The sequence below is a fragment of the Notechis scutatus genome, chromosome 3, assembly GCF_049901735.1.
Source record: "Notechis scutatus isolate UNSWTSFEM ecotype Mainland chromosome 3, rNotScu1.2, whole genome shotgun sequence".
Lineage (NCBI taxonomy): Eukaryota > Metazoa > Chordata > Lepidosauria > Squamata > Elapidae > Notechis > Notechis scutatus.
Genome location: NC_142011.1, coordinates 27,686,354 through 27,704,795, shown reverse-complemented (window position 1 = coordinate 27,704,795; position 18,442 = coordinate 27,686,354). Strand labels below are relative to the sequence as shown.

Here is an 18,442-nt window from a genome sequence, read left to right as displayed (position 1 = left end):
CAGTTCAAACCTAGCTCTGTGTGGCAGGGTTAGCGCTGATCACTTGGTTCAGCTTCTGTCCACCTAACAGTTTGAAAGCAGGTTCTATGCAAGTAGGTAGATAGGTACCACTTCAGTGGGGAGATGAGCTGCAGTCAGTCAGCTTCCTAATGGCTCTGAACCTTCCTAGTTGTGGCACCTGCTCCAAGGCAACTCTGGGAAGGGAGGGGGTCTTGGGTGATGCTGCAGGAAGAGCTTCTCATCTTTCTCTCTGGTGTGAAGCCAACTCTCCTGTGGCACACCTTGGGAAACATACAAGCATTTCCTATAATTGGACCTTGCAATAGCATTATGGTCTCCTGGCTACTGTAACAATACTATACGCTAATAATAATAACTAGGTAACATCATCAGAGGTAATGAGTGTGGGATTTGTTGGTGGATGTGTCATGATATTTCATTGTTTAGGATATTGTTCTCTACTTGATTGTCTGGTTTAATTCCTGCTTATTTGGGGTTGATTGCTGGAGAGGACTAATACAAATTGTAGTTTTTCCTCTCTTTTTGTCATTTAATTCATTGTAAGATTTGAATTTGGTTTACAAACCATTTATGTTTATGTAGTTGTGAATCCAGCCAGATGTAATTTCCTCAACAATAGTTAAATAGACCAAGTTATTCTGTTGTGCAACACAACCTAGGAAGGAATTTAGAAACTGTGATAAGCTACAGGCTTCCTGATTCTATCTTCACAGACTCTATAACATCATAGATTCTTAGGACATAAGGGACTTTGGAGATTACTTATTCCAACTGCCTGCTCAGTGCATAAACCCACTATTGCACCATTGCTAGCAAATGTTTACCCGGCTTCTTTTTATATACCTCCAGTAAAGAAGAAGGTGTATAAAAAGGTGCAACCTCCTAAAATCATTTGTTCTATTGTTAAATAACTCCATACCATTAAGACTTTTTTCCCGATGTCCAACCAAACCTTGTAATGTAAAGCATTGTTTCTTTTTGTCTTCTGTTAAGACCTGTGGATAATTCTGCCCCTTCTTAACATAATATAATGTGTGTTATTGTGGTTGAAGTTGAAGTAGTCATTGACAGGTAGGACATTGTAGGAGACAATTTTGTGTACTAAGCTTAGATCAGACCGTAGGCGGTGTAGTTCTAAGTTGTCTAGGTCCAAAATTTCAAGCCTGGTGGCATAAGGTATTCTACTGCGAGCTGAGGAGTGGAGTACTCTTCTCATGAAATACCTCTGGACTCGGTCAATTGTATTAATGTCCGTTATACAGTGTGGATTCCTGGCAGATGAGCTGTATTCAAGAATTGATCTGATGAAGGTTTTGTATGCCCTGGATTGCAGTTCAATATTACCAGAGAAGCTTTGCAAAATTTAGTTAACAACTCTTAATGTTCTTGGCCTTAGATCTTTTGAAATGAGTATTCCTAGGTCCTTGGCATATATATAGTTCTTTCATATATATAGCCTAGTTTCCCAGATCAGCTCAAAATATAGTGCTGCCCAAAGCAGCAAAGTACACCTGCAGTCAACCGTCAGTAGCTTAGGAACATGTAAGTCGCACTCAAAGGGTCAATTATTATTGCCACACAAACACACACCCCAAAACTGCCACCTGAGAAAGTTGCTTCATTTGGCTTTATAGTACTATAATGATGGTCTGGTCCTTCTCATTAATCTTTGCACATGGATGTGTAATTCTGCAGGTGTTCCTGTTTAAACCCTTGTGACACCCTTTGATAAAAGCACATTTATAGCAGCGTTCTCTCACTAGCTCCCTCCAGGTATATTTGTACTGTAATTCCCAGAGTTGCAGGCCACCAACTGGCCTTTGGGAAATCCTAGGAAGAGGCTTAGACGGAAAAATGAGATTTCCCCCGCCCCATAGAAACAGAAAACTGAAGGCAGCAAAATACCTGGTTTGAGTTTGTTTTGCTTTCTTTGTAATTTATATATTTACTACTTAATTACTATTATTTATTTATTATTTTAATTTTTGTTGGATGATAAACATGTGTTTATCCCAAGCATGTTTAAATTCAGTTACTGATAATTGACCCAATACCTCCATTGGAAGTTGGTTCCAAGCTTCCACTACTCCATTTACAATACTTTCTAACATTACTTTTGAACTTCCCTCCTGTCATTTTAAGATTACACCCGTGTCCTTGATTTTTGCTTAATTCTGAAGATACTGCCTTATAGAACCTTATTCACCTCTCTCTCTCTCTCTCTCTGTCTGTCTGTCTGTCTGTCTGTCTGTCTGTCTCTCTCAAAGAAAGCAATTAAAAACATCAGCTAAGATTCCCAGGAAACCTATGAATTCAACTGGTCCACCAATTAATTAACGAAGAAGCATCTTCTTCATCAAGCTATTTCAATCCACAGCTGGAAAAGTTACAGTAGCCCAACACAGATCAGTCTTGTTTTGCAATGAAACTCTTAAGCTGTTAATTCAGAAGTGAAGCAGGGGCACCCTTTCCTTGGGAGGTCTTGAGTTTTTGATGAAAAGTCTCTTCATTTCATCCCTGTCATATGGGGTTTATATGGTGGCTAGAACCACATGGATTCCAGCCAAGGCAGATATTGATTGCAACTCATTTAACTCCACTGTGTGAGATAAATTGTCAGATCCTAGTTATTTTATACAATCAATGTCTCCTAAACAATTTTGAAAGGCTGGCAGAACACTTTCCAGTTCTCTGTAAAATATTGCATCTGGACTAGGTAAATACAGGTGAAATAATCTTAGGTACATCAAATCACCTTCAGCATGTTTAGATGAGACTGGGAAGAATCAAATACTCTGCCAGACATTTCTAGAGCTACCTAACTTTACAAATCTATCCAGATCAGGGACATTTTTGGAGCTGTGGATTCCCTATATCCCCCCTCCTTTTTTTAATTGATATATGAACAGTGATTTTTAGAGAAAAGAAACTTACTCTTTGGTTTTCCAAATATTTTAAAAAAAATCAATTTCTGACAGTTAAAAGGTTTCTCTCCCCCGCTTCCTTCATTCCAATTTGGGGGCAGAGAGCCCAGCAACAGCAATTTGAGGAGTAGACAAAGCTAAGGAGAAAAAGTTAGTCTTTTCCCCACAATCCCATCTGAAAATTGTTTCCCAAAATGGTATTTGGATCTGTTGAAGGGGTGCTACACATCTCCCCCACAAGCAGAATTACATAAAATTTAGGCAGAGAAAATGATGGAAATGTTACACATTACATTTTGAACAAAGGAACAAATCTCTAAAGGAGCTAATATTTCATTTGATCCAAGTTCTTCTGTGTTAGAACTTTGGATTTTGAACTTGATGTGCTTCCCTGCCCTGAATTACAATGCTAAATGTTTCTTTCTCTATTACTTTATACATATGGCTATTTAATTGGGTAAAAAGCAAGGCCATCATCCCCTACTTCACAAAAATGACAACCCCATAAACTGCAGATCAGAAAATGTAAGCTTTCTTTGCTTTAGTATAGTTAAAGTAGCTGGATACATTGGGTGAGCATTTTGTTGTCTTGTGTTGTGTTATGATATGGGAATTTTGTTATGGAGAATAGCATCTTTGCAAGACTAATCAGACATAGCAATAGTTGTGTAAGCCCATCAAGACAGTATTGAAAAGAATAGTAAGGAATTCATAATGAAGAGGATTATTATATAAGTATTTTGCCTTTTGGGAAAATTCAGAGGTTTTTTGGGGGGTAATTAATTCTCATTGAATAAAATTACAAAATTAATATACAGTTAGGTTAGGATTTAATGTTTGTCTAGTTCTCAGTAATGTTGTCTAGCTGAACAAGACACTACAAGTAATTTAGAAAATGGTTCCAAAGGTTTCATAGAGTACCAGGCCCAAAACTTGAAAAAAAAACTTGATCTTGGAAACTCCAAACTTTTCTCTCTCATAAAGGTGTATGGTTCTTGAAGAAACAGACCAAAAGATACTAATACAGGACTTCTTTACTGTCTACTTCATACAGTTCTCATTCAGTACTTGTTGTGAAATATTATTTTGTGATTCATTTTGGCCGATTGTACAAAAATTAGGGGATTCCCCCACTATGGTCTCTCCCCACCTGTGACTCAGCAGAAAACTATACTGGCATGAAATCAGCTATCACTTTTGCTGTCCCCCATCCTGCCTTTATTACATCTGTCTCATATTGCTGCTGATTGGTGCTGCCCTGATTATGTCTTTTGTAGATTTCCTCCAGTTTTGCTATTATCCCACTTCAGCATGTCATCACCAGGAAGGAAAAACATCTGCATCTCCAGCATGATAGCAAAAAATAGAGTAGCAATAACTGCAGGAATCTGTCCATCGTCCCTAGGCTTTTCCTGTGCCACTCCTCTTATTCCTATTCTGTCATAACTGCTATTGAATATAGTATCTATCTATCTATCTATCTATCTATCTATCTATCTATCTATCTATCTATCTAGCAACAGCACTTAGACTTATATCCTGCATCATAGTGCTTTACAGCCTTCTCTAAGCAGTTTAAAGAGTAGCATATTGTCCCCAATAATCTGGGTCCTCATTTAATTGATCTCAGAAGGATGAAAGGTTGAGTCAACCTTGAGGAGGTCAGGATCAAACTGCTGGCAGTGGGCAGAATTAGTCTGCAATACTGCATTTTAACTACTGCACTCCATGGTTTCATAACTATCTTTCTATCTATATCTGTCTGTCTGTCTGTCTGCCTGCCTGCCTATCATTATCTATCTGTCATCTGTCTATCTATGATCTGCCTTCTGTATGTCTTTCTGCCTACAAATGTTTATGTCAAGATTCCTCTTTTTTTTTTTTTCAGGAGGGAATGTGGAGATGTTCCTATCATTCCACTTGTGTGCTATTTCAACCAATCCAAATGTAGCAAGACAATTACAACAGTACCGTTGGCTGAGCTATCTAATACCATTGAGCCATTCTGATAAATTATCATTTCAATTTAGCAGCTACCAATTTCTTCCATCGTTACATAGACTACATAAAACATCCTGGTGTCCTAGCATCTTATAGGGTGCATAGTAGGAAGCCATTTACATTCATCTAAAATGGGGCTTGGGTTCACAAAAGGAGGATCCTGTGCTCAGTCTGAAATAGCCAGAAAATGTCTCTTCAATGTCAGCTACTATTGGTCACTTGACTGAACTTATGATATGAGATATGCCGATGCATAACAGATTTTACACACTTGAAGCTATCATTGGATGATTTAAGAAAGAAAAAATTACTTTTAGCACTAGTACAGGTAAGAGTAATTCAAGCTTACTTCATTCATTGGTTTGAGACAAGACAAACACAATATCATAAATTTTTCCCTGTGCTGTGGGTAGATACAAGTTGGAAAAAGCTCTTATACTACCTGCATAATTTCTTCTTTTAATTCCAAATCCCTTCTACTTCATATTGCTCTATTTTTTCACTTCCTCTGCCTCTCCCAGCCTACCATCATCTCCTTTCCCACCATCTCCATTTTTCTTTTTAATTTTCTTAATTGCCTTTTTTAAACCAGAATGGGACAACTTGCCACTGCCAACTCACCCGCTGCTAACTCGCCACAGCCAGCTTGCTATGGCCAACTTGCTGCAAGACAACTCATCACAAGTGAATTCAACAATTCAATTTAATTATTTGAAATAATTTTTAACTTATTTTAATTTGTTGTCATTTGCATTTCACTTTGCATCCATTTCTCTTTTTGCATCCTTTCTTTCATGATTCTATTCCACCATTTCTTCTATATTAGTGTAATTTTTGTCCCACAGTGAGTTGCCAATGCTGAGTTGTCCTAAGGCAAGTTGGCCATGGTGAATTGGCTGCAGTGAGTTGTCCTAGAGCAGGGGTCTTCATACTTGACAGCTTTAAGACTTGGGGACTTCAACTCCCAGAATTCCTCCTCCAGTCATGTTAGTGCAGGAATTCTGGGAGTTGAAGTCCACAAGTCTTAAACTTACCTAGACCCTTTTAAATCTGTCTCTTCTGTTACAGTCTCCAGTTTCCCTCCTTTTCACAGCACCAACCCACAATTTTACTCCATGTATGCCATTACATTTTATTTTAAATTTCATTTTCAAATGTAGGTGATTGATAATTGGACAAGATGTTGAAAAAGAATTTGGAACTGATTCTAGGTAAAAGAGAGAAAAATCCTGTGACTTTAATCAGGAGTGGCTTCTCATTCACACTTTGTTTCTTTTTGGATTAAATTATCTAACTTTTTTTAATGGGGATAAATCCCCCATTGCTTCAGTGCCTAACATTGAGCTCTTGTGACGAAAAACAGCATTAATATGTATAAATAAACCTGCATGTGTTAATTTTGGAACTTGAAACTTTCCAACATATGAAAATTTGTATTGAAGAGAAAGGACATATGTTGATATCAAAAACAATGGAATATGAAATGATCATATGTTAAATTGCAATATTTATCAAATATCTGCTAGTAACAAACTCATTATCTTATGTAGCCAAAGAAGCATTACTTAAATAAGAGGTTTGAAAAATAACCTATGATTTATAGAAAGATGCAGTCAGTGAGAACTGAATATGCTTTCACTTTATTAATTTACAGCTGAGCCACCCCCCCCCCCCCAAAAAAAGGGGGGGAGAACATGCATAGCACACACATATTACTGATTTTTTTAGAAAGAAAAAATAAAATAAAATCAGAAGAAGCAGAAAGGGAATGGAGTATTTTGAATCAGAGTATAACAGGCTGAGCCACTGAATAAGAACTCTCTCCACTAAAACATTTTGATATCAGGAAAAACCTTGATAAGTGAGAGCAATTCTATTTTAACTCTATAGATTGTTTCTACAAATGTAACTGATTTTCATAAGACATACTCCTTCCATAACAAGGAATTTTTTAAAAAAGAATAGCATTGTCCCAGATATCTAGAATTCTTTGTGAATACAGTACAATATAAGATTTATTTCTTTATTCATTCCTTCATTCTGATTTGCAAGGAGGTTGGATGGAAGCTGTACCTTATAATAACCATCAAGTCACTTGTCTCTTCTGGGAGCTGGATAAAAATGGTATATGCAAACTTTTAAACCATTTAGTTTAATTACTTGCCAAGCCTGAAACAAGACATATATCTGCATATCACATGTAGCATTACCAAAGGAATGGAGTACTTGAATACAAGGACAAAAATAATTTGACAGCTAATATAAAGCTCTGTAATTTATACTTAGCTAAATTGATAGACTTTCTTATTCTCCTTCCTAGTCTTGGAACAATTCATTTAAATATTTACTTGGATTCTGAGAACTTGTTTAACTCTCTAAGTGCCACATTTACCTTGTATTTTATTTTTAGCAGAATCTCTTTTGCTTATCATGTAGAAGATGAAACTAAACCAAAAAAAAATTCCCATTCTTATCAGCTATTATGTTCATAAACATTATTCAGGACTAATTATAATGTATTTACTGTAAAGAACAATTGGATACATATTAAAGAAGAGACAAAAGTTATCAAGGTTACACTGATTTATTAGAGCAACATTTTCACATTATGTGTCAGAGACAAGATAACTCTCTTATGTTTATGACTGATCCAAATTACTTCATAAATTATGGAACGGGATGGCATAATCAAAGAGCCTTCTTTTGACTACAAGTTTAACATTTACGCAGAGTTTACTTTTGATTAAGAATCTCCATGACTTAGCCTCGAAATTATTTTTCATTCTGAGATAATGATTCTTGTATTAGAAGAATTCATAAAATAATAATGGTAGCAGTATATTGAGGCATGTGCAAAGTGCTTTGGCTGCACTAGTAACATAAATTATTAAATATTTGACAATAGGAAAATATAATAGTGATTCATTGCAGCTACAGTTATGTCAGCTAATGTTATGTCATTTCTCATTTTATAAACCAAACAAACTATTAACCTGAATTTCACTTCTTCTATATTTCAAATAAGACATATTTGGTTGGTAGTGTTTGGTTCCTTTTATCACTATATTAATAGCATTTGTGAACAGTATTCACCTTCATTAATTCTGTAACCCTATATTAATCCCATTCTACAGATATGCATAGACAAACAGTTTTTAAAAATTAATTGAATACTTCAAACTAAGATCATAGTTTTGTCCTCACATCTGCAGGTATGACACTGTGTCTGGACATGGTAGTTGTAAACATTTCTCCATGAAAGAAAATTAATTTGTTCAGTTGATTGATATCACATTATGTTACTTAGAGTTTTGGGGGGGGGGGGTTTGTACCCGTTGGTCTGTCTCAACTGTACATTCAGGGAAGCTAGCAATGTTTTTAAAATTGCAAAAGATATAAGCAAGGATAATAATAATAATAATAATAATAATAATAATAATAATAATAATAATAATAATAATAATAATAATAATAATAATAATAATATTAATAAAGCATGGTTATCTTGTTTGCTGTGTATACTGTCATAATAGTAATAATTGCGGCCCAAGAACAAGCCATCAGAACAGATGCAATCAAAGCTAGAATAGAAAAATCTGCTGATGACCCCAAATGCAGACTCTGCAAAGAAGTAGATGAAACCATCGATCACATACTGAGCTGTTTTAAGACAATTGCTCAGACTGACTACAAAAGACGTCACAACACAGTCATTCAGATGGTCCATTGGAATTTGTGTCACAACTACCATCTGCCTGTAGCAAAGAACTGGTGGGATCATAAGCCTGAAAATGTGGTCGAAAATGAGCATTCAAAACTACTGTGGGACTTCTGAATACAGACTGATAAAGTTTTGGAACACAACACCCCAGATATCACGATTGTGGAGAAGAAAAAAGTGTGGACCGTCGACATTGCCATACCTGGTGACAGCAGAATCGACGAGAAACAACTTGAAAAAAATCACCAGATATCAGGACTTGACAATTGAACTGCAGAGACTCTGGCATAAACCAGTGCAGGTGGTTCCAGTGGTACTTGGCACACTGGGTGCTTTGTCTAAAGACCTAGGCAAGCTTGCACTTGAAAACAATTGGCGCTGACAAAATCACCATTGGTCAGAAGCAGAAGGGATCGTACTGGGATCTGCTCGCATAATCTGCCGATACAACACATAGTCCTAAATGCTTAGGAAGTGTTCAACTAGCGATTTGTGATACGAAACTCAGCATAGTCATCTTGTTTGTTGTGTACACTGTTGTTTTTTGTGTAGTATAATAATAATAATAATAATAATAATAATAATAATAATAATAATAATAATAATAATAATAATAATAATCAATCATCATCATCATCATCATCATCCAACATTTAATTCATATGAAATATAATTTTGTAGATTATTTTCTAAAAATTCAGTTTTTAGCCAAGAGTCTAGAAACTGAGGAGTATAGCTGTTTTGTTTTTTTCAAGTCAATGGTCAAGTAAATCTGAATTCTCCAAATATGTAATATGAATTTCTTTAGTATGGCTCTAGGAGCTCTAATTATTATTGACTGATGTTTTCTTTCAAATTCTTTCAACTTCAGTTTGCAAGATGTAAATCTTGTTATTTTTTAGATTGTTATTGATAGTGCTTTATTTTTATTTACACTGGGCAACATTTTGAAAAAGACTACTATCACTCTGAAGGGGTACCATAAATTTACTTTTCAGAGTATAAGGAAACTCAAGACTCAAGTATGGGGAAAGAACCAATTCAGAGGTGATATTCAGCAGGTTCTGACCAGTTCTGGAGAACCGGTAGCGGAAATTTTGAGTAGTTGGGAGAACTGGCAAATACCACCTCTGACTGGAGATTTTACAGTATCCTTCCCCTGCCACACCCACCAAGCCATGCCCACAGAACCGGTAGTAAAAAAAAATTGAATCTCACCACTGGACCAATTCTTAACAATGTCACACAGAAGGCACCCAGATCTCATATGTATGTAAAAGTAGACAATAGTGACTAAAGACAATAGTTAATAGTCATAGCTTGATCATTGGAGGAGCTAATAGAATGACAAGTCTCTACATTCAATTCAACTTGTTTTTTTCATTATGGTTTTCAATGAATCAAGATACCTTGGTCATTTCACAGTAACCTTATATTTTGCATCTTATGAGGTAGTCACGGTCTTATAAATTTTGAAATATGACCATTGGGCCAAAATAGCCTGGGGAATTCTCTCCTAAAGACTATATGTTTACACCAACTACGTGCACTGGGCTATTTCTATAGGTCTTCTTATTTCTTGGTAAATGGGTCACATAGAGTTGTGACTGGAAGCCTAGACAACCGAAGAACACCTGACATTTAACATAGAAAACTTCTGCCTTTTCTGGAACCAAGGTATTCTTTTACCCTATTATGGAATCATGAGCCTTCCAAATAAATGAAATAGTCCTTGCCACTGTCATAGAAGAAGGTTGATGGCATCAGACACTTCCATGCCCTCATGTCTCCTCTCAGGAATAACAATAAAAAGTTTTAAATACATTCTGTTTCAGAGAGCATTAAGCTTAACAAAAAAGGTGGTTCTTTTGCCTTATACCTTGCTCCTCATGCCTCAGGATATCGCAAATGTTTGATCCCAATAAAACAGAATTTTTGAAGAGCTGCTATTCTGCATTAAAGCAACTTTACATGCAAAGAGGGTATAATAGGCAGTAAAATTGAATTTTTTTCTTCAGAATAAGTCATTATTAATTTAACTGTTTTTATATGTCTTAGCAGCAGCTTATCATTCTATATATTTAATTTCCTTCTCAATGCTTAGCAGCACTTCTCCCAGCTAGACAAATCTTTTAATGGAATACATGTAATACATGGAAACATGGCATTTTGCATTTGAGCCCCAAGAGGAATACTGAAAGAGGAAATAAAATATATTAGAAAGACAACTCTTTAAAAAAAAAAAAAAAAACCATGCTAACTACCAGGGAGGCAGTGGGAGGCAATGTTCTTTTTTATTTCTTTTATTTCACTTGTCTGTATTTCTAATAAGCTTGCCCTAATGATACTTAGCTCTTGCTTAGCTACTATAAGAAATAAATTCTGGATAAGATGGGTTTCATCAAATCTAGGAGCACAACTCATTTAATGCTGCTGTTAACTGACAAAGCTTCCCTGACCTGCTCCTGAGTTGCCATAGGCAGGGGAGGATGGGAAACCGCACCTCGCAGCTACATCAAAGAATGCATTCCTCAATCATAACAAGATGCAGTCTGGCTGAGCAAGTCCATGGATACCAGCAATCCTGGAGGGAGTGACTTCTGCAACCCGCAAAATTTGTTGGGGAATGTGATGGGTGACACACTTTGGGGGGAGGGGGAAACAGGGTCAGAGGCAAGGCACGAAGGGGGTGAAGTCAGAGTTGGCTTCACCTAGGTAATGCTGACATGGTGTTCCTAATAAAAGACTGGATTTGTATTGCTAGTTGGCTTGAGACTCTTGTGTTAGGGCACTGGTCGGAACCCTGACAACTGCTAATTATGGCCATTCCTGAATGATAAATACTGTATTATTACATATCATATAATTTGACAAATATCAACATAAATGATAATTCCTGTGTCCTCTAATTCAGGGGTCTCCAACCTTGGAAACTTTAAGCCTGGTGGACTTCAATTCCCAGCCAGGTGGCTGGGAAATTCTGGGAGTTGAAGTCCACCAGGCTTAAAGTTGCCAAGGTTGGAGAGCCCTGCATATACTTCACAAACATAAAAACTTTCTTCCATTTTAAGAATGTAGAAGTTCTTGTGGTTTATCTAACAGTCCTAACTTCTTCAAACAATATATTACTTATTTAGGGTATATTTTAGTCAGCTGTCCCTATAGGTTAAGCTATTTTATTTAATTTAACTCTCCCCAATCCAGCTGCTATAATTATCACAATCCTCCTCCAACAAGACAAAGGATTGTGGGAATTGTTGTACAATTCATCATGTACACTTCATCACTTTAAAGTTCTGCAGGTTGCTTGAAGGACCATTTCTCCCCACACATTTCTGCCCATCTCACCAAATCCAGCAGTGTGGGCATGCTTTAGGTACCCTCGGTGAATTCATGCCATCTTATAGAACCTAGGGAATATTCCTTCTCGTTTGAAACAGCCCCCCCTGGAAATCTAGACAGCCTTTTAGAAGGTTATAAAAATTCAACAGTTATTAGAGCTGGGTTGTTAGTGGAATCCAATACCGATGAAGATTAAATGTCAGGAGCCTCAGATTTTGTATTTTGTGTTCTCTGTTTATTTAGGAGGGGAGAAAGTAATTGTATTTATGCTGTTCTTAATTGTCTGGGATCATAAGCATTCCATAATTTCTTGTTAAGATGGAAGTTATATAGGTTTCTTACATAAAACAAGCACATCAGAGTCCACTGGACTGGTGGCTATATTAAAACTAATATCATCATTACCTGCAGGGTGTCATGTTGAAGCTGACATTTACAGAGGAAGCAGTGCTATTCAGAAGTAAGACTCATTGAGCTCCCTGAAATTGGAAACCCTAACCCTACTCACAATGGCACCATTATGCCTGGCAACCCAAAGTTCCTCTTGCAATATGTTGGCTTCTTCTCATCCCAGCCATGACTTTTACCAGCCCTACAATTTTGTATCAGAATAAAAATAGTGTTTCTTCTTTGTGTCCAACGTTGTTTCTATGTCATTTCAAAGCTATAGAAACTGAATGAATAAATGAATGAATGAATGAATGTGCAATCTATGACATGTTGTCTCTCTTGAGGACAGGTGACCTGTTGCAGGTGTAACCAGAGATGTTTAGTCATTTGGAGAAGAACAGATGTGCCTCTCCCCTTAGGTATCCCACACCATAGCCACCTTCTTTCAGTATTAGTTCTTTTTTAGTGTTTTGTATCCTAGACTGCATTTATATTCATCACTTTCCCGACCCACTCATTTTAGAAAACATCTTCTTTCTACTTTAACCAGGTAGAGAAGAGCAGACCTAAAATATTTTATTTGCAAAGAAGAGGATACATATTTGCACAATTAAAAAACAGAGGCTACTGGGAGTCTTTACACAAGATGCAACAGGAATTTTCCTCATTGTGCTAACCTGGAAATAAGAAAAATGTTGAATATATTGACTGCCTGTTCCCTGCATTTCTAACTTTCTATCATTCCCACCAGCTCAGCAGGCTAGGCAGTTTCTCTTATCCCTCTTTACCGGACATAATTTGTTGTGTTATCATGGCAGATCTGTCTCCCTTCTCTCTAGGGCTGGTTTTTTTTTTTTTTTACCTTCTGTGTAACTCTAATTAGAATTTGGTCCTGCTCAGGTTTAGCCTGCCTGTTTTGAAGGCACATTAACTAAGATCTTCTCATACTGTGTGTTTCTTTCTTTCACATTATTTTGGACTTCTGATGCCACATTGAGTGTTTGAGGAAGGGCAATCGGTCCACACTAAGGAAGATAAAGCAGAGACTCAGATGATGCAGAAACATCATCAGATCCAATCAATTCATTTTGCAGTGACCCAGCTGATGAATATTGTTTTTCTGGCTGGTAGCATGGTGAAATGAAAAAGACAGGAAAGCCCCTTTCCCCCCACCCCAAAAAAAACCCCTCTCATTTGCATATCTCTATTTACTGGTTAAATTGGGATGACAGTATTTAGCATGGAGGATTGATAGAGGCAACCTAGAGGGCTAATTTTATGATAGCATTGTTTTCTATTAACAAAAGACTAGATAGCACTTTAATTCAGTAACAGAGAAGTAGTGTTAAACTCATAGCTGGCTGGAGAATTCTGAGAGTTAAAGTCCACAAGTCTCAAAGTTGCCAAGTTTGGGGACCTCTGTTAGATCATTGCAGAAGTAAAGTTTTAGATCATAAGATTTTTTTTAAAAAAATCGTGTGAACTGAAGAAGAGGAAAGAGAAAGAAAGCACTGAAAGACGAATGACTCCTTTAGTTAGTTATTCAGAAGATGGATTCTTCGGCTATACTCAAAATCATCCACTACTGTCCTAGGGCTACTATGTCTAGGCTGCAATCCTCTGGATGCCCAGTAGATGACAGCAGCCAGACACAACATACTGTCTCTACTGATTTCTAAGAATCAGTTAGCAGTTTTGTGTTATAGCTGTATTGAATATGCAGTGAGAAAATATCTGTGCAATTTCTGTGCAGACTTTCTAGTTTTAAACTCCCATAAACAAATATTGACAAGATTATTCCCTTCCCCATAATAAGCGTGCCCAATTGTTCTAAGGCCACAATGCTTCCTAAGCCTCTCTTTGCTCAGAAATTAGTCCCATTTGATTCTTTGGATTTGCTTCCAAGTGAGGCTGCAACTTTAACCACACTTCTTTGGAAGGAAAGTTTCATTCAGGTCAAGCTCAGTTCCTGTAATATCTCAGACATGTCCATATAGATTTCTTGACAACAGTATTTAAGTCATTTGTCTTAGTCTTCTTTTGGGATCTTTATTTCAATTTTCTTGTCTGGCCTATAACCCTGGGATCTCCTGGTGCTTTCCTGTCATACCCTGATCAGGTCTGACCCTGCTTAACTTTCTGAGAGTGGCCAAGATCAGCTGGGAATACAGTTAAATTTGAAAATGTCCATGAATAAATGTTTGCCCTTGGATATCTTTTTTTTATATTGCTATTTTAAACTGAATTTGTATCCTGTTTTCCCCAAGTGATGTGAATCACGGTTCACTCAATCTGCATTTTTCAGGATTCCCAGGTTTCACTGAATGACAGGCTCATCACCAGATTGAGGTCCAGATTCTCAAAAGCTATAAATCCTTAGCTATAATGCAATAAAATTCTCCTTGGCCCAGTACCTTTTACTGGAATATATATTTATAATACAGATGTGAGAAAGCCCTAAACAGCAAGCTAATACCCAATAGGTTTATTAACCCAGAAAGTTTTTATTCCCAAGTACATATAAGCATGATTTTTTAAATGTAATAAGTTTCTCCCCACACCCAGCCATCTCTACCAGGGAATTTGACTTGCTAATCAACTCTTTTTTTAAAAAAAAAAAGTGGAATATTTTAATGCAAACGTTAATCAGTTAATTGATGATTGTCTCTCTATCTAGTTCTTCACTTGTGTTTCTTGCTAATCTTGGTTAATACTGTGTCAAAATCTTGTTAGCAGTTCTCTTTTGTTTGAAATTTACAGCAAAGTACATTTCTCTATGGCTCTTAATGATCATTCTTGTAAAACTGGGTGATCAAACAAAATAATTCAATTTTGTATAATGCAGGCTTTCTGAAGTTGCATTATGCAAAAACTCTTAGATAGTAAAAAAAAAAAATTCCTTTTAGGAAACTTGACTCTTAGATTTCATGGATACCTGCAGAAATATGCCATTTTGGGGGATTTTAAAAAATCTAGTCTAGTCTATAGCTTTTGAATTCAATGGAGGAATTCCATCTACATAAGTATTAATCAGATTCAGCCTTATTGTGTCTATTGACTTCATGTTTTTATTGAGATTCAATGCAGTTTTAGTTGGTTGGTTTTTTAAAAAATGTGATCCTCTGTTTTTGTTTGCTACCCCAGGTTTCTTGGATAGATGGATGGCCACCTAAGTTGGATGGCAATTAATAATACTTAAAATTTCCCAAGTCCAATTCCCAGGTAGTAATCACAGGTAATTTTGTAGACTGCAGATCCCAACATCTCTTTTTTTTTGTCTACAAGAATTAAGATTGATTGATTGATTGAAATTTATTAGCTGCACAACTTCAATGGTAAACAGTCATTAACAAACCCATCCCACAGAAGTACCAAGATATCATGATCAGATCCTTAGTGACCCATATTTTGAGCTTATGTACACCCACTCCGAGATCAGCTAGACTTACCTTGTAGAGAAAAGTTGAATAGCATTTGTCTCTATGTCAAAGGGAGGAGGCAAAGAACAAAGATCAGTGCAAAAGCTTGGCTGTTACCTATTTTCATCTGCAAATATACTATTGGATGAGTCTGGCATCTTATTTCTAACATGATAAAGCACATACTTCTAGGAATCCCACAAACAGAATAGCAACTATATTGGTATTGGTTGTCTTTGCAGATATTTATGGCTTCCCATCTTCCCCTGAATCATAAATAATAAACTAAAAACGGGAGATGTACAGAGAATTGAGTTAAAGTTGGCTGGTTTTATTGTTGTTGTTGTTGTTGTTTTGTAATCCAGTATGTCATGGGTTTTGATCTGGAGGCACCATACAGTTCTAATAACAAGAGGTCACTGAAAAGCATTGCCCTGCATAGTTTTTCTAATCCCCTCAAAAAGCTGCTCATATAGCGACTTCATTTCATGTTGCAGTAGATACCATTTCAAAGCAAAAAGATATCAAATTAATATTGAAGTAATGCCTTTATTAAACCAATTTACAGTTTATAAAATAGCATGCAAACTTTAGGGTTATGAAAAGCTCTTCATCAAGAAAGATGTTTGAGGAAAAAAAGGGGAAATTACAATATTTTAAAACATGTTACAGTCTGGCAAGATTTTAGTTGGTGTTCTATGCAATCAAGGTCCTATCAGTATAGAAGTGATATTAGTCACTAGAGACACTTTTTACATGCAAGGATGAAGAAGGAAATAAGTAAGTGTTGGATTCACATTTTTGAAAAAATTAAATCCAGCTGTTCAAAGACAATCTATTCCTATTCTTGGGTGAGATACACAGATTGCTTGTATAATTGAGCAGGCTGTTATGTATAAGAGCATATTTATTTGAATGTCCCACTGTTTTTCTCATGGATCAGGTTGTAGTTCCACTGTTCCAAGCCTTTCTCATAAAGTTATGGATCTGAAGGTAGATAGGACTTGATAGGCATAGAGTCCATAGCTACTTCATTTTCATGTGAGTATAAAGGTACTAGGTCAAATTAAGCTTCTAGGAAACTTATTCAAATTATCTGATTTCTGCAATCCCAAGGGAAAGTATTTTGGCCTCATCTACTTACCTCTCCCCCCCCCTCTCTCCCTCCCTCTTCCTCCCTCCCTCCCTCCCTCCTAGAGAGAGAGAGAGAGAGAGAGAGAGAGAGAGAACGAGAGAACGAAAACTATAATGACTCATTTCACAGCACAGATGCAAATAAACACACCAAACGAGAGTGTATATATTGCTCAGTGAATTTGACACACAAAGTGCTGAGTTGGGGAAATTCTATTCTAGGCTAATAGTGATTTTTGCTTGGATACAGCAATTTTTCAAAATAAGGAGCATGCCACCTTCAGCTCCTAGAGGAAAGGTGGAATATAAATCCAGTGAATAATAACCTGGAAAATGCTGGTAAATTTCCATGTTTGATGCCAGTGCGGGGGGGGGGGGGGCAGGGGGGCAGGGATCCACGTGAGCTGTTTCAGACTTGCTCAAGAGAGCATTGTGAGGAAGGGGCAATAAATTGAAGGTCTCGGCAGAGGGCAGCATTTGGCTGATCCTGTCTTAACTGGCAGGCAAGCATATTCGGGCCTGGTTTGGCTTTGCATAAAAAAAACACCTAGCAAAATTCAAAGCTATAAGCTAGAATAGGAAGCAAAATCAATCAATCATCACAGAACAGGGTAGTCATCAACCAATTCCATATTGCTGCCAAGAAAATTCCAGGGAAGTAATCATGAAGTCACACTGGGTGAGCTTTACACATCTAATAACACTGGAGAGAAAGTGCAATTGAGAAACAGTAAGAGGGATGGCTGATCTGTGGTACCTCTTTCTCCCTACTTTCCCTGGCTGATATTTATACTTCCCTGTCTACTTCATTTGCCTCCTTCCTGCAGGGCACTTCCTATTTCTCTTGCCAAGAGAGGAAATGAATGTTGCTGCAGGTCAATTTGTTCAGAGCAGGGAAGGGAAGGAGGTCAAAGAGCTTTCAGGGAAGGCAACGCAATGCTCTTTGGACAACACGGGCCATACATCACACTATCTTGTGGTGGATGATTATGATGACCTGCAGAACAGCAGACGGCCAAGAGCAAAAGGCTTGAATGGAAGACAGCAATTTTGATGGGGGAGGGAGGTTAAAGAAAGCTCCTGTGTATAGTATCATCCTTAAAGCAATTTCTTCCAGTGCTGAACTACAATTTTCATCATTCACTGCCATGATGGTATCCAAACTGGCTGGGGATGATGAATATTTACAATGGTTTAAGAATGCTATAAACAATCAGAAGTCTGTATTTAACACAGAGGGCATTTTCTTTACATAACTCTAGTCCAACCATTCAATGCCCTGGAGCATGTGCAAAGAGCCTTTCCTTCAAAAATGAGTATAATAAGCACCTGCTTTGCTTGTATGGAAACACATCAGAAGAAACAAAGCAGCTACACACCTTGAGGGATTCTTCCTGGGTGGTTGTGTCCATATTTTTTTTCTGTTTTGTATCACAGCCATATCTTTTATTTTATTTTTTTTATGTATTCGCAGCCAGGCCTGTACTAAT

General features: G+C 36.9%; 1 long non-coding RNA gene and 1 pseudogene across 1 annotated transcript in view; one reads left to right on the top strand and one right to left on the bottom strand.

Moving 5' to 3' along the window:
• Positions 1 to 18,442, bottom strand: part of LOC148131122 (uncharacterized) — a 114,353-nt gene that overhangs the window by 93,003 nt on the left and 2,908 nt on the right. The window lies entirely within an intron of this gene.
• LOC148131123 (uncharacterized) lies at positions 6,127 to 9,124 on the top strand (annotated as a pseudogene).